General features: G+C 39.0%; 1 protein-coding gene across 3 annotated transcripts in view; it reads left to right on the forward strand.

Annotated features, from left to right (window-relative positions):
* The first annotated feature begins 13,948 nt into the window (after positions 1–13,948).
* The window catches only part of ctif (CBP80/20-dependent translation initiation factor), a 125,381-nt gene continuing 121,895 nt past the window's right edge, over positions 13,949–17,434 (forward strand). For all 3 annotated transcript variants that reach the window (XM_061876484.1, XM_061876486.1, XM_061876485.1), the window contains exon 1: positions 13,949–14,147. The gene's annotated coding sequence lies outside the window, so the exon portion shown is untranslated. The remainder of the gene's footprint in view (positions 14,148–17,434) is intronic.

Genomic DNA, 17,434 nt, shown 5'->3' on the forward strand with positions numbered 1-17,434 from the left:
GTGTAAATGGAATAAAACAAACAACATGTTTACTTGACCCACTTCCTGGGAAACTTATCAAGGAGCTTTTTGTATTATTAGGTCCATCAGTGCTAAATATTATAAACTTATCACTTTCCTCGGGCACTGTTCCCGTTGCATTCAAAAAAGCGGTTATTCATCCTCTCCTTAAAAGACCTAACCTCGATCCTGACCTCATGGTAAACTACCGACCGGTGTCTCACCTTCCCTTTATTTCGAAAATCCTCGAAAAAATTGTTGCAGAGCAGCTAAATGAGCACTTAGCGTTTAACAATCTATGTGAAACCTTTCAATCCGGTTTCAGGGCAAATCACTCGACTGAGACAGCCCTCGCAAAACTGACTAATGATCTATTGCTAACGATGGACTCTGATGCGTCATCTATGTTGCTGCTCCTCGATCTTAGCGCTGCTTTCGATACCGTCGATCATAATATTTTATTAGAGCGTATCAAAATACGAATTGGTATGTCAGACTCAGCCCTGTCATGGTTTAACTCTTATCTTACTGATAGGATGCAGTGCGTCTCCTATAACAGTGTGACCTCGGACTATGTTAAGGTAACGTGTGGAGTTCCCCAGGGTTCGGTCCTTGGCCCTGTACTCTTCAGCATCTACATGCTGCCGCTAGGTGACGTCATACGCAAATACGGTATTAGCTTTCACTGTTATGCTGATGACACCCAACTTTACATGCCCCTAAAGCTGACCAACACGCCGGACTGTAGTCAGTTGGAAGCGTGTCTTAATGAAATTAAACAATGGATGTCCGCTAACTTTTTGCAACTTAATGCCAAAAAAACGGAAATTCTGATTATCGGTCCTGCTAGACACCGACCTCTATTTAATAATACAACTTTAACATTTGACAACCAAATAATAAAACAAGGTGACTCTGTAAAAAATCTGGGTATTATCTTCGACCCAACTCTCTCCTTTGAGTCACACATTAAAAGCGTTACTAAAACAGCCTTCTTTCATCTCCGTAATATCGCTAAAATTCGCTCCATTTTGTCCACTAAAGACGCCGAGATCATTATCCATGCGTTTGTTACGTCTCGTCTCGATTACTGTAACGTATTATTTTCGGGTCTCCCCATGTCTAGCATTAAAAGATTACAGTTGGTACAAAATGCGGCTGCTAGACTTTTGACAAGAACAAGAAAATTTGATCATATTACGCCTGTACTGGCTCACCTGCACTGGCTTCCTGTGCACTTAAGATGTGACTTTAAGGTTTTACTACTTACGTATAAAATACTACACGGTCTAGCTCCAGCCTATCTTGCCGATTGTATTGTACCGTATGTCCCGGCAAGAAATCTGCGTTCAAAAGACTCCGGCTTATTGGTGATTCCTAGAGCTCAAAAAAAGTCTGCGGGCTATAGAGCGTTTTCCGTTCGGGCTCCAGTACTCTGGAATGCCCTCCCGGTAACAGTTCGAGATGCTACCTCAGTAGAAGCATTTAAGTCTCATCTTAAAACTCATCTGTATACTCTAGCCTTTAAATAGACCTCCTTTTTAGACCAGTTGATCTGCCGCTTCTTTTCTTTCTCCTATGTCCCCCCCTCCCTTGTGGAGGGGGTCCGGTCCGATGACCATGGATGAAGTACTGACTGTCCAGAGTCGAGACCCAGGATGGACCGCTCGTCGGGACCCAGGATGGACCGCTCGCCTGTATCGGTTGGGGACATCTCTACGCTGCTGATCCGCTTGAGATGGTTTCCTGTGGACGGGACTCTCACTGCTGTCTTGGAGCCACTATGGATTGAACTTTCACAGTATCATGTTAGACCCGCTCGACATCCATTGCTTTCGGTCCCCTAGAGGGGGGGGGTTGCCCACATCTGAGGTCCTCTCCAAGGTTTCTCATAGTCAGCATTGTCACTGGCGTCCCACTGAATGTGAATTCTCCCTGCCCACTGGGTGTGAGTTTTCCTTGCCCTTTTGTGGGTTCTTCCGAGGATGTTGTAGTCGTAATGATTTGTGCAGTCCTTTGAGACATTTGTGATTTGGGGCTATATAAATAAACATTGATTGATTGATAGGAGAAAAAGAAAAGAAACGGCAGATCAACTGGTCTAAAAAGGGAGTCTATTTAAAGGCTAGAGTATACAAATGAGTATTAAGGTGAGACTTAAATGCTTCTACTGAGGTGGCATCTCGAACTTTTACCGGGAGGGCATTCCAGAGTACTGGAGCCCGAAATGAAAACGCTCTATAGCCCACAGACTTTTTTTGGGCTTTGGGAATCACTAATAAGCCGGAGTCCTTTGAACGCAGATTTCTTGCCGGGACATATGGTACAATACAATCGGCAAGATAGGATGGAGCTAGACCGTGTAGTATTTTATACGTAAGTAGTAAAACCTTAAAGTCACATCTTAAGTGCACAGGAAGCCAGTGCAGGTGAGCCAGTACAGGCGTAATGTGATCAAATTTTTTGTTCTTGTCAAAAGTCTAGCAGCCGCATTTTGTACCAACTGTAATCTTTTAATGCTAGACATGGGGAGACCCGAAAATAATACGTTACAGTAATCGAGACGAGACGTAACAAACGCATGAATAATGATCTCAGCGTCTTTAGTGGACAGAATGGAGCAAATTTTAGCGATATTACGGAGATGAAAGAAGGCCGTTTTAGTAACGCTTTTAATGTGTGCCTCAAAGGAGAGAGTTGGGTCAAAGATAACACCCAGATTCTTTACCGTGTCGCCTCGAGGATTTTTGAAATAAAGGGAAGGTGAGACACCGGTCGGTAGTTTACCATGAGGTCAGGATCGAGGTTAGGTCTTTTAAGAAGAGGATGAATAACCGCTTTTTTGAATGCTTATTGTGATATCTGTAATTTTCCTAAGGATAGTAATTAATGTGCAAAAAAGATGTGTCATCAAAATATTAATTTGAAATCAGGGTATCTGTGGGGTCTTAAAAGTTTTAACATATCTAAAATGCTCCTAAAAATCTCATAAAATATCTTGCATACCATTTTGAAAGGTCTTGAAATCTATTAACGTTACTTTTATTTAAAACATGCATGAACTTCAGTCTTCCTTTTTAAATGTTTCGATTTTTGAGGACGCTGTAATGTAACTACAAAAATGAATTAAAGTAGGCCACCTGTGCTGCCCGGTCAGAAAATATTGCGCACCACCAGCCGGGGCAGCGGTGTATTGGTAAAGTTTAGCATAGCTGCAAAGTCAAATTACTTGCATAAAATGGGTTTGCGCAATTTCAATGATTTGTGGCCCAAGAGTGATCAATTTAATGCCTGCTTGAAGCCAGTGAATGGAAACGTATAAAGTGTTTTTCACAGATGTCACAACTTTGTTTAAGACCCGAATGTGGAGCCATCGAGGAGGGAAGCGTTTGTAAACATTGCATTGAAAGCTAATAGGATGATAATGTAAAAGTCCAAAATCGGAGATAAGTCCGTGTCAAAAGATGCTGAAACGCCCCAAACACTTGCACAATTAAATAAGGATCAAATTAACCCCACCACGGAGTGTTCTGTGGGTAAAGTGGCGCCAATTGCTGAAGTAGCTCAATATGAGATTGTGGATGGGGGTGTGTTCTGCGGACCTGCAGCGAGACGGGGTGTCTGCGAGATCAGCGACAGGTGCGTAGATGGCCCACCTGAGCCTGCTTATCTAATCACCTGTCGCTATATGTAGTTTTACAAAGTCTAGTAATGTATGCACAGATAAGCTGTCAATCTCAAAATATTATTTTGAATCACTTTTTTGGCAACCGCGGTCCTGTCATTTTGGGTAGATTTCAGCTTTATAAAGGGTACTTCAGCAAGTAAACAGTACAGTATGTATTTTATTATGATATACAGTATGTAATTCTTCTAAGGGTATTTTAGAAAAATGTATGCGCATATGAAATACCTGTATGTCAATACCAGAATATTCATTTGAATTACTTTTTGGCAACCACTGTACTGTCATTTGGGGTACATTCAGCTTTTTTAAAACGTACCTCAACAAGTAAACAGTATTGTATGTATTTCATAATGCTATATGTAGTTTTACAAAGGGTAGTCTAGTAATGTATGCACAGATAAACTGTGTCAATCTCAAAATATTATTTTGAATCACTTTTTTGGGAACCACTGTACTCTCATTTTGGGTAGATTTCAGCTTTATAAAGGATACTTCGGCAAGTAAACAGTACAGTATGTACTTTATTATCCATCCATCCATTTTCTACCGTTTGTCCCTTCGGGATTGCAGAGAGCACTGGAGCCTATTATTATATATGTACAAACCCCGTTTCCATATGAGTTGGGAAATTGTGTTAGATGTAAATATAAACGGAATACAATGATTTGCAAATCATTTTCAACCCATATTCAGTTGAATATGCTACAAAGACAACATATTTGATGTTCAAAGTGATAAACATTTTTTTTGTGTGCAAATAATCATTAACATTTTATTTTGATGCCAGCAACACGTGACAAAGAAGTTGGGAAAGGTGGCAATAAATACTGATAAAGTTGAGGAATGCTCATCAAACACTTATTTGGAACAATCCACGGGTGTGCAGGCTAATTGGGAACAGGTGGGTGCCATGATTGGGTATAAAAACAGCTTCCCAAAAAATGCTCAGTCTTTCACAAGAAAGGATGGGGCGAGGTACACCCCTTTGTTCACAACTGCGTGAGCAAATAGTCAAACAGTTTAAGAATGTTTCTCAAAGTACAATTGCAAGAAATTTAGGGATTTCAACATCTACGGACCATAATATCATCAAAAGGTTCAGAGAATCTGGAGAAATCCCTCCACGTAGGCGGCATGGACGGAAACCAACATTGAATGACCGTGACCTTCGATCCCTCAGACGTCACTGTATCAAACACCGACATCAATCTCTAAAAGGATATCACCACATGGGCTAAGGAACACTTCAAAAAACCACTGTCACTAAATACAGTTTGTGGCTACATCTGTAAGTGCAAGTTAAAGCTCTACTATGCAAAGCGAAAGCCATTTATCAACAACATCCAGTAACGCCGCCGGATTCTCTGGGCCTGAGATCATCTAAGATGGACTGATGCAAAGTGGAAAAGTATTCTGTAATCCGATGAGTACACATTTCAAATTGTTTTTGGAAATATTCGACATCGTGTCATCCGGACAAAAAGGGGAAGCGAACCATCCAGACTGTTATCGACGCAAAGTTCAAAAGCCAGCATCTGTGATGGTATGGGGGTGCATTAGTGCCCAAGGTATGGGTAACTTACACATCTGTGAAGGCACCATTAATGCTGAAAGGTACATACAGGTTTTGGAACAACATATGCTGCCATCAAAGCGCAGTCTTTTTCATGAACGCCCCTGCTTATTTCAGCAAGACAATGCCAAACCACATTCAGCACGTGTTACAAAAGCGTGGCTTCGTAAAAAAAAGAGTGCGGGCACTATCCTGGCCCGCCTGCAGTCCAGACCTGTCCCCCATCGAAAATGTGTGGCGCATTATGAAGCGTAAAATACGACAGCAGAGACCCCCGGACTGTTGAACGACTGAAGCTCTACATAAAACAAGAATGGGAAAGAATTTCAATTTCAAAGCTTCAACAATTAGTTTCCTCAGTTCCCAAACGTTTATTGCGTGTCGTTAAAAGAAAAGGTGATGTAACACAGTGGTGAACATGCCCTTTCCCAACTACTTTGGCACGTGTTGCAGCCATGAAATTCCAAGTTAATTATAATTTGCAAAAAAAAAATAAGGTTTATGAGTTTGAACATCAAATATGTTGTCTTTGTAGTGCATTCAATTGAATATGGGTTAAAAAGGATTTGCAAATCATTGTATTCTGTTTATATTTACATCCAACACAATTTCCCAACTCATATGGAAACGGGGTTTGTAATTCTCCTAAGTCTAGTCGTAGCATAGTGACCTAACCGACACATATCCTTCTCAATCCTGGCTACTCGGTACAATAATACCCTGACAATATAAGAACTGAATGTACACTGGGAAAAAAATAATGACAACCATAGAGCAGAAAGTAGATGTTATTGCGATGTATAGCAATATCATAGGATTCACATGTCTCTGTTCTGGCTGCTCAGTACAATATAGTGAAGTCTACAATAATAATTGTTGACAATTATGAGAATGTAAACATGAGTTGTGTTTAGTTTGTATGTGAAGAGAGTCACCACAAACCTCAGCAGTTTGCTTGTTGACAACTTATTTTTACACTTTACATCAAAGTTAATGTAGGTAGACAAGTATGTATATATATTATCTCTAATGGGAAAAGGTGATGCTGTATATGTGAATTGATTGAGAATAAATGTGTATAAAGTGGCCTTGCGTGTTTTCAGTAAACATATCAATGTTACAGCGTGGGTGTCTGTCATGGATTCATTTGCAAAAAGGGTGAGAAGCCAAAATGTTGGAGAGAAGACTGAGATTTAAATACAGCATTTCTTTATTATAGTTTCCTTGGCAACAGCAGAAACTACTTTGAATCTTTGAAACTTTTGCAATGTATCTTTAGATAAGTTGTTACTCGATGTTTTACATTATAGTCATGTGCTTATGTGCACACATTTGTATTATTGGTTTCTAAAAGTGCAGGGCTCCACTTTTCCTCGCATCCACAAGGGGTCATGCTTACATTGTTCGAATTTCCCCAGTGAGCTTTGTATTTATTTATTTTTTCTCTAATGTGAGAAACATTGTTCACACTCCGTACAATTAACTTAAAATAAAATGAAAATAGTGGAATAAGAAAATAAATTTCAGTAAATACATTATCTAAATGTATTTGTCATGATCCGTCGCCCGGATCATGTTTTGTTATGTTCTGTCATTTTTGGACGCCCTCAGTTCCTGTTTTGTGCACCTCTAGGTTTGTTTTGGTTTCTATGGGGATTAATTTGGTTTACCTGCCTCAGTTCACCTGGTCAGCACGATCACCTGCAGTCGACCACTAATCAGAAAGCTATTTATTCCTGTCATGATCCATGGCCCAGATCATGTTTTGTTATGTTGTGTTATTTCTGGACTCCCTGAGTTCCTGTTTGGTTCACTAGTTTTCTGATTAGTGGTCGACGGCAGGTGAGCGTGCCGACCACCGACCAGAGGCAGGTGAACCAAATTAATCCCCATAGAAAACAAACCCAGAGGTGCACAGAACAGGATCTCAGGGAGTCCAAAAATAAAAGAACATAACAAAACATGATCTGGGCCACAGATCATGACAGTATTTATGCAACAAAGATAATGAGATATTAAACAATTGTGTGTGTTAAGACTTGTGATTGTTAATATACAGTACAGCCCAAACGTTTGGACACACCTTCTTATTTCAATGTGTTTTTTCTTTTTTTTTTCATTACTGTTTACATTGTACAAACCCCGTTTCCATATGAGTTGGGAAATTGTGTTAGACGTAAATATAAACGGAATACAATGATTTGCAAATCATGTTCAACCCATATTCAGTTGAATATGCTACAAAGACAACATGTTTGATGTTTAAATTGATAAACATTTTTTTTTTTTGCAAATAATCATTAACTTTAGAATTTGATGCCAGCAACACATGACAAAGAAGTTGGGAAAGGTGGAAATAAATACAGCTAAAGTTGAGGAATGCTCATCAAATACTTATTTTTGAACATCCCACAGGTGTGCAGGCTAATTGGGAACAGGTGGGTGCCATGATTGGGTATAAAAACAGCTTCCCAAAAAATGCTCAGTCTTTCACACGAACGCATGGGGCGAGGTACACCCCTTTGTCCACAACTGCGTGAGCAAATAGTCAAACAGTTTAAAAACAACGTTTCTCAAAGTGCAATTGCATGAAATTTAGGGATTTCAACATCTGCGGTCCATAGTATCATCAAAATGTTCAGAGAATCTGAAGAAATCACTCCACGTAAGTGGCATGGCCAGAAACCAACATTGAATGACAGAGACCTTCGATCCCTCAGACGGCACTGTATCAAAAACCGACATCAATCTCTAAAGGATATCACCACATGGGCTAAGGAACACTTTAGAAAATCACTCTCACTAAATACAGTTTGTCGCTACATCTGTAAGTGCAAGTTAAAGCTCTACTATGCAAAGTGAAAGCCATTTATCAACAACATCCAGAAACGCCGCAGGCTTCTCTGGGCCCGAGATCATCTAAGATGAACTGACGCAAAGTGGAAAAGTGTTCTGTGGTCTGACGAGTCCACATTTCAAATTGTTTTTGGAAATATTCGACATTGTGTCATCCGGACCAAAGGGGAAGCAAACCATCCAGACTGTTATCGACGCAAAGTTCAAAAGCCAGCATCTGTGATGGTATGGGGGTGCATTAGTGCCAAAGGCATGGGTAACTTACACATCTGTGAAGGCACCATTAATGCTGAAAGGTACATACAGCTTTTGGAACAACATACTGTATGCTGCCATCTAAGCGCTGTCTTTTTCATGGACGCCCCTGCTTATTTCAGCAAGACAATGCCAAGCCACATTCAGCACGTGTTACAACAGCGTGGCTTTGTAAAAAAAGAGTGCGGGTACTTTCCTGGCCTGCCTGCAGTCCAGACCTGTCTCCCATGGAAAATGTGTGGCCTATTATGAAGCGTAAAAAAGGACAGTGGAGACACGGACTGTTGAACGACTAAAGCTCTACATTAAACAAGAATGGGAAAGAATTCCAATTTCAAAGCTTCAACAATTAGTTTCCTCAGTTCCCAAACGTTTATTGAGTGTTGTTGAAAGAAAAGGTGATGTAACACAGTGGTGAACATGCCCGTTCCCAACTACTTTGGCATGTGTTGCAGCCATGGAATTCTAAGTTAATTATTATTTGCAAAAAAATAAACAAGTTTTTCTTTCATGTATTGTAATCAACAGAAAGATATTGTCTGACCCACGAACTACAAAGCGAAGAGGAAGCAGGGCCTGACTACCCTCCAGGCACCGCTTGTTTGAACTCTTTTAAAACCTTTTCGATGAACTGTTTTATGACCTTTTCTTTGAACTGTTGTAATCAAAGGCGATGGCTGTTTACGACCCATGTCCCTTAGAAACAGCTGTTGCCATGTAATCAGGGAAAGTCCAAATAAAACAGGTGGCGTACAATCTTTCGCCAGAGCGTGCTGGAGACTGTACAAGAGTACAGCCCAGAAGTTTCTCCTCAAATTGAGCCAAATTTAATTCTGTCTCTGTTTAATTCCTTGCTTTTTGTCTCGTTTAATAAATGTCATCAGTGTTTGAACCTGACACTAGAATATAAAACATGTTTTCAGTTATTTAACCTTTTTTTGTTAAGTACACAACTCCACATGTGTTCGTTCATAGTTCTGATGCCTTCGGGGACAATCTACAATGTAAATAGTCATGAAAATAAAGAAAACACATTGAATGAGAAGGTGTGTCCAGACTTTTGGCCTGTACTGTATGTGCATGGTATTTTCGGTAAGTATACAAATAGTAATTAGATCTACAGGAATAATCAGGGATACACTGGATAATTTTACTATATGATATTGAAGTTCAAAAATGCAGAAAATATACCATTCTAAAATATGTTCATGTGAAATTATATATTTTTTAATCTTTAAAAAAATATATTACTTTTTTGCTTGTTTGCTTATACAATAAAAATTATGACATTCCAATGCAATCATTTGAAAAAAACAAAAAACATCCCCTTTGCAATTCATAAGGATGGGATATTAATAAGAATATTTAAATAATGTTGGCTTTGAATTTCATGTCAACAATGATTTGCTACAAATCTCTTTTATCTTATTTGTTATTACAGTTATTAAAAAAAATATTCATATTGCCCCTGATATGAAAAACAGTACCACATTACAAGATGTAACAGTATTTGAATTACACTCACAGTACTTACCATAGAGTACCGGGGCGTCAGACTGGTTTTCATTGAGGGCCACAGTTAGAGCTGCTCTCAGACGGCTGCTTGTAACAGTGAACATGTTTAATGTATAATCTCCTTGTGATATCATTATACAATTACCTATAGAATCGATTATTGGCCTTTTTTACGTACAAAATGATGGATAACGTACTTGCTTTGAAATTAGAAGTTAAGGGATCAACAATTTTATTTCAACAAAAATGTTTTATAATCTTTTTTTTTTTGTCCTGTGAAGCCACTCAGGCAATACATAATGTTGATGTAGATGCCAATATTTGCTGTACAGATTTACTTTATAAAAGAGAAGTGTGGGATACTTGTATTTGACTTTAGTAAATTAAATTTATATTAATGTTTTGTGCTGCCGGACCGGACCAGGAGGGGTTAGAAAGAAGGGAATAAAAGGAAGACCGTGGGGGAAATTGTGGAGACAAGAAGGGAATAAGACAGAGAGACGACAATAACAACAGAACAACATCAGCAAATAAGATATGTACAAATATGATACGAAAAGTGATAGCAAAGTAGTTAGTGAAGTAAACATTAATAACAGAGAAATAACAATGAACATTATTGCCCTACAAATAGAGCAATAAAAATACCATTAGAAATAGCAGCATTAAAAATGAAAAATAAATTTTCAAATGCAACAATGCATGTACAGTTGTGGTCAAAAGTTTACATACACTTGTAAAGATAATAATGTCATGGCTGTCTTGAGTTTCCAATAATTTCTACAACTCTTATTTTTTTGTGATAGTGATTGGAGCACATACTTGTTGGTCACAAAAAACATTCATGAAGTTTGGTTATTTTATGAATTTATTATGGGTCTACTGAAAATGTGACTAAATCTGCTGGTTCAAAAGTATATATACAGCAATGTTAATATTTGGTTACATGTCCCTTGGCAAGTTTTACTGCAATAAGGTGCTTTTCGTAGCCATCCACAAGCTTCTGGTTGAATTTTTGACCACTCCTCTTGACAAAAATGGTACAGTTCAGCTAAATGTGTTGGTTTTCTGACATTAACTTGTTTCTTCAGCATTGTCCACACATTTAAATCAGGACTTTGGGATTCTAAAACCTAAAGGTGAGGTCTTTAATCCTTGTAACACTATTTCTACCATCTAGGCCTGTTTTGTTGTCAATTGAACTGGTGCTTTACAGAGAGTAAATGGGACAATGAAAAAGGAGGATTACCTCCAAATTTTTCAGGACAACCTGAAATCATCAGCCCGGAGGTTGGGTTTTGTTCGCAGTTTGGTGTTCCAACAGGACAATGACCCCAAACACACGTCAAAAGTGCTAAAGAAATGGCCAAATCAGGCTACAATTAAGGTTTTAGAATGGCCTTCCCAAAGTCCTGACTTAAACGTGTGGACAATGCCGAAGAAACAAGACCATGTCAGAAAACCAACACATTTAGCTGAACCGCACCAATTTTGTAAAGAAAAGTGGTCAAAAATTCAACCAGAATTATGTGAATGGCTACCAAGAGCGCCTTATTGCAGGAATACTTGCCAAGGGACATGTAAGCATATATTAACATTGCTGTATGTATACTTTTGACCCTGCAGATTTGGTCACATTTTCAGAAGATCCATAGTAAATTCATAAGAGAACCAAACTTCCTGAATGTGCTTGGGTGAGAAGCTCTGCCATTAGGAAGGAGCTCAAAGTAAAGCCGCTGCTCCTCCACATCGCAAGGAGCCAGATGAGGTGGTTCGGGCATCTGGTCAGGAGGCATACTTCCACGGGGAAGACACAGGACGCGTTGGGAAGACTATGTCTCCCGGCTGGCCTGGGATTGCCTCGGGATCCCCCCGGGAAGAGTTGGACGAAGTGCCAGATGAGGTGGTTCGGGCATCTGGTCAGGATGCCCCCCGAATGCCTCCCTAGGGAGGTGTTTTTAGGGCATGTCCAACCGGTAGGAGGCCACGGGGAAGACCCAGGACACGTTGGGAAGACTATGTCTCCCGGCTGGCCTGGGATCGCCTCGGGATCCCCCCGGGAAGAGTTGGACAAAGTGGCTGGGGAGAGGGAAGTCTGGGCTTCCCTGCCTAGGCTGCTGCCCCCACGACCCGACCTTGGATAAGCGGATGAAGATGGATGGATGGATGATGGATGCATGGACTTCATGAATGTTTTTGTGACCAACAAGTATGTGCTCCAATCACTCTATCACAGCAAATAAGAGATGTAGAAATGATTGGAAACTCAAGACTGCCATGACATTATGCTCTTTACAAGTGTACGTAAACTTTTGATCCCCACTGTATATATTTTTTAATTGATACTTATAAATCGATTTAGAATCGGAATAAATACAAATTGTGATTTGAATGTGAATCGATTTTTTGAGCACCATCGTTGTTTAGTGCAGTGGTTCTCAAATGGGGGTAGGCGTACCCCTGGTGGTACTTGAAGGTATGTCAAGGGGTACGTGAGATTTTTTTTTAAATATTCTAAAAATAGCAACAATTCAAAACTCCTTTATAAATATTTTTATTGAATAATACTTCAACAAAATATGAATGTAAGTTCATAAACTGTGAAAAGAAATGCAACAATGCAATATTCAGTGTTGACAGCTAGATTTTTTTGGACATGTTCCATAATTATTGATGTTAAAGATTTCTTTTTTTGTGAAGAAATGTTTAGAATTAAGTTCATGAATCCAGATGGATCTCTATTACAATCCCCAAAGAGGGCACTTTAAGTTGATGTTTACTTCTATGTGTAGAAATCTTTATTTCGGAATAAATACAAATTGTGATTTGAATGTGAATCGATTTTTTGACCACCATCGTTGTTTAGTGCAGTGGTTCTCAAATGGGGGTAGGCGTACCCCTGGTGGTACTTGAAGGTATGTCAAGGGGTACGTGAGATTTTTTTTAAATATTCTAAAAATAGCAACAATTCAAAACTCCTTTATACATATTTTTATTGAATAATACTTCAACAAAATATGAATGTAAGTTCATAAACTGTGAAAAGAAATGCAACAATGCAATATTCAGTGTTGACAGCTCGATTTTTTGTGGACATGTTCCATAAATATTGATGTTAAAGATTTCTTTTTTTGTGAAGAAATGTTTAGAATTAAGTTCATGAATCCAGATGGATCTCTATTACAATCCCCAAAGAGGGCACTTTAAGTTGATGTTTACTTCTATGTGTAGAAATCTTTATTTCGGAATAAATACAAATTGTGATTTGAATGTGAATCGATTTTTTGACCACCATCGTTGTTTAGTGCAGTGGTTCTCAAATGGGGGTAGGCGTACCCCTGGTGGTACTTGAAGGTATGTCAAGGGGTACGTGAGATTTTTTTTAAATATTCTAAAAATAGCAACAATTCAAAACTCCTTTATACATGTTTTTATTGAATAATACTTCAACAAAATATGAATGTAAGTTCATAAACTGTGAAAAGAAATGCAACAATGCAATATTCAGTGTTGACAGCTCGATTTTTTGTGGACATGTTCCATAAATATTGATGTTAAAGATTTCTTTTTTTGTGAAGAAATGTTTAGAATTAAGTTCATGAATCCAGATGGATCTCTACTAAAATCCCCAAAGAGGGCACTTTAAGTTGATGTTTACTTCTATGTGTAGAAATTTTTATTTCTAATTGAATCACTTTTTTATTCTTCAACAAGTTTTTACTTATTTTTATATCTTTTTTTCCAAATAGTTCAAGAAAGACCACTACAAATGAGCAATATTTTGCACTGTTATACAATTTAATAAATCAGAAACTGATGACATAGTGCTGTATTTTACTTCTTTATCTCTTTTTTTCAACCAAAAATGCTTTGAATTGAAAAACATGTTCACAGGGGGCACATCACTGAAAAAATGTTGATAACTACTGATTTAGTGTTTGGTTGTTTAGGAAGATGAATTCCTGAGCTGGTCCAAAAACAAACAAAAAAGCACAGTAAACTCAATTTCCCATGATGCACCGCGCTGTCTTGCACGTGTCACCAGTGGCAGCAAACCGGACTAAACGTCACATTCCTGCATTCCCCTTTCCTCTCGGTCTGCTGCCTACGTTGGAGTCGTAACTCCACAGCTAATCATCCCCTTCACACTTGCTCCCCCCTTTAAAAAAAAAAAAAAATAGGAACACACACATGAGGCGACCGGTGTGAGATCAGGAGGTGAGCCCGGGTTCCTCCCCAGGAAACACATCCTCAATTCGGGTGAGCATTAATCTCATTATAAGCCGGTTGCTGAAGATGCTGCTTTTACTGCTAACCAGAGCACACAAACAAAGGACTTTGGTTAAAAAAAATATTCGGCGGGACAATTGAGCTGTGACACAAATCTAGCAGACTATTTGCTGAACTCGACAAGAAAAGTGTTGTTTTTTATGAAGCGAGTGCGCTGTTGTTGGGGTTAGCATTAGCCTGGCCGGTTAGCCGCAAAGTTTGCGTCAGCATTGTTGTCAGTTTTACACGCGTGGGTAGAGGCACGCAGCTGGGTGTTTTGGCTCCACGTCTTCCTTTATGCGTGGACATGTTCACGGGTGGTGTGTTTTATTGACAAAGGGGGTCCGTTACAGCTCCTGGCTAAAAGATGCTAGCTGCCCATTCAATATGGGCGTGGTTATGGCATAATAGACACAAGAGCGCTGAGGCTTTGCGGTTTGTTTTGGTGGTTTCCTGTTATTTTATTTATTACTAGAAGCACTGATATGACAGTGGTAATTATGATTTAAAAAAAAGTAAACACTATTATGAACTTTGGGGTAAAGGAATGTGGCATTTACAGTAAGTGTAAAATTAAGTAAACCCTGGCAAACAATGTGAAAAAAGAGATCCAGTCAATACAGATACGGCCTACCCTGCAAAAAGTCATTGTTCAAAAACAAGAAAAAAAAATACAAAAAAGAGGGGTATTTTACTTGAACTAAGCAAAATTATCTGCCAAGAGAACAAGAAAATTCAGCTTGTCAAGACTTTCCAAAACAAGCAAAATTAGCTAACCTCAATGAACCTAAAAATACCTTAATATTAGGGGTGTAACGGTACACAAAAATTTCGGTTCGGTACGTACCTCGGTTTAGAGGTCACGGTTCGGTTCATTTTCGGTACAGTAAGAAAACAACAAAATATACATTTTTTGGTTATTCATTTACCAAATTTGTAAACAATGGCTTGATCCTTTTAACATTGGGAACACTTTAATAATTCTGCCCACGTTAATCCACATTAAACTGCCTCAAATTGTTGCTTTGATTAAATAAAATGACACAACTTTTCTTCTACATATAAAAAGTGCAACATTAAACAGTTTCAAATCAACTCATCATGCTTAATTTATTACAGCATTTGGGTAGCCTGTAGTTGACTTTTATTATGTAAATGTTATATTTTTATCAACATGTGATAGCAGGCTCCCTGCCATTCAAAACTAGGCTGCTACATTACTAATGATTAATGTAACTATAGCTGAAAAATAGTACAATTGCAATAGGAGAGACTATTCATCCCTGAACACCATGGAGTTAATGTAGGTTTTATGATGCACTTACATTATTATATACACTATCAGAGACAGAAACTCTTCATTTAACATAATGTCCTTTTTTGCTGCTTCAACACACCTCAATTAACACTGTCCGTAACACACACACACACACGCACGCACGCACGCACGCACGCACACGGCGCAAAATGAGCTAACGTTACGCTAAAAGCTAACTAGCCTTCACCTAAAGCCAGAACTGCGAGCGAGCTGAGTTGCAGTTTGTTTTAGAAGGTCAACGGGCTCATAGTGATGTTTAGAAATTAGTTGACTAGGAAGTGTCTAGTATAATTTGGGAAGAGTCCGTTTCTCCCCTGCTAAACACATTTCTGATCGTGCTCTATGCTAAAGCGCTGACTACTTCGCTCTGAATACGCACTGCTGATTGGCTTTGTATGTAACCAATCAGATGGTTGTGTTGGCGTGACAATGCAGGGTGCTGTGTACAGACAGACACAGAGGCAGAACGACGCGGAGCAGCTTGTTAAGACTTTAGCATTGGCGGCTACTTCATATGTCCGTGTGAGACTCGTTCGGTACTCCTCCGCACCGAACCGGAACCCCCGTACCGAAACGGTTCAATACAAATACACATACCGTTACACTCCTACTTAATATAAGTATATTCTCACTAATAACAAGTATACTTTTCTAGGAAGAAAAAAAAGAGACCTTTTTGCTCAATATGTTGAAAAATATTCTTAAATGAAGTAAATGCCAGTGGCATTACATTGACATAACGATATGCGCTTGGCATCACAATTTTTTTTTTCATGCTTGAAGTAAGAAATTATTACTTTAAAAAAAAGCAGTTTTATACTTGTGAGTGTTGATGACACAGCTTTGCAACACTTGATATTCTAGTTTCAAGCATGTTTTACTCAATATAGGTCAGGCCTAGGGGTGTAACGGTACGTGTATTTGTATCGAACGGTACGGGGGTTTCGGTTCGGCACGCGGGCGAACCAAACAAGTTCGGAAGCAGAAGTCTTCACAAGCTGCTCTGCTTTATGCCTCTGTCTCTGCCTCATTGTCCCGCCCACACAACCATCTGATTGGTTACATACAAAGCCAATCAGCAGTGCGTATTCAGAGCGATGTAACAGCCAATCAGCAGTGCGTATTCAGACTTCAGAACGATGTAATCAATGCTTTAGCGTCAAGCAGATATTCGTCTAGCAGGGGAGGAGCGAACTCTACCCAAATTATACTAAACACTTCCCAGTCACAACTATTACAAACATCACTATGAGCCCGTTGACCTTCTAGAAACTTAAACTGCAGCTCAGCTCGCTCACATTATAGGCTTGAGATGAAGGCTAATTAGTTTTTAGCGTAACGTTAGCTCATTTTTCTGTGTGTGTGTGTGAGTGTGTGTGTGTGTGTGTGTGTGTGTGTGTGTGTGTGTGTGCGTGTGCGTGTGCGCGTGCGTGTGCGTGCGTGCGTGCGTGCGTGCGTGTGTGCGTGTTTTTTAGGTGCAGCAAAGCCCTATCTGTATGTTATTTCATTGAACTCCGTTGTGTTTAGGCATGAATAGTCTCTCCTATTGCAATTGTACTATTTTTCAGCTATAGTTACATGAATCATTAGTAATGTAACAGCCTAGTTTTGAATAACAGGGTCCCTGCCATCACATGTTGATAAAAATACAACATTTACATAATAAAAGTCAACTACAGGCTTCCCAAATGCTGTAATAAATTAAGCATGATGAATTGACATTAAAGAGTTTCAATGGAAACTGTTTAATGTTAAACTTTTTATATGTAGAAGAAAGGTTTTTTCATTTTATTTAATCAAAGCAACAACTTGAGGCAGTTTGATGTGGATTAACGTGGGCTTAATTATTATAGTGTTCCCAATGTTAAAAGGATAAAGCCATTGTTTACAAATTTGGTAAATAAATAACCAAAAAATGTATATTTTGTTGATTTCTTACTGTACCGAAAATGAACCGAAC

Source organism: Nerophis ophidion, linkage group LG17 (genome assembly GCF_033978795.1).
Source record: "Nerophis ophidion isolate RoL-2023_Sa linkage group LG17, RoL_Noph_v1.0, whole genome shotgun sequence".
In the NCBI taxonomy this organism is placed as follows: domain Eukaryota; kingdom Metazoa; phylum Chordata; class Actinopteri; order Syngnathiformes; family Syngnathidae; genus Nerophis; species Nerophis ophidion.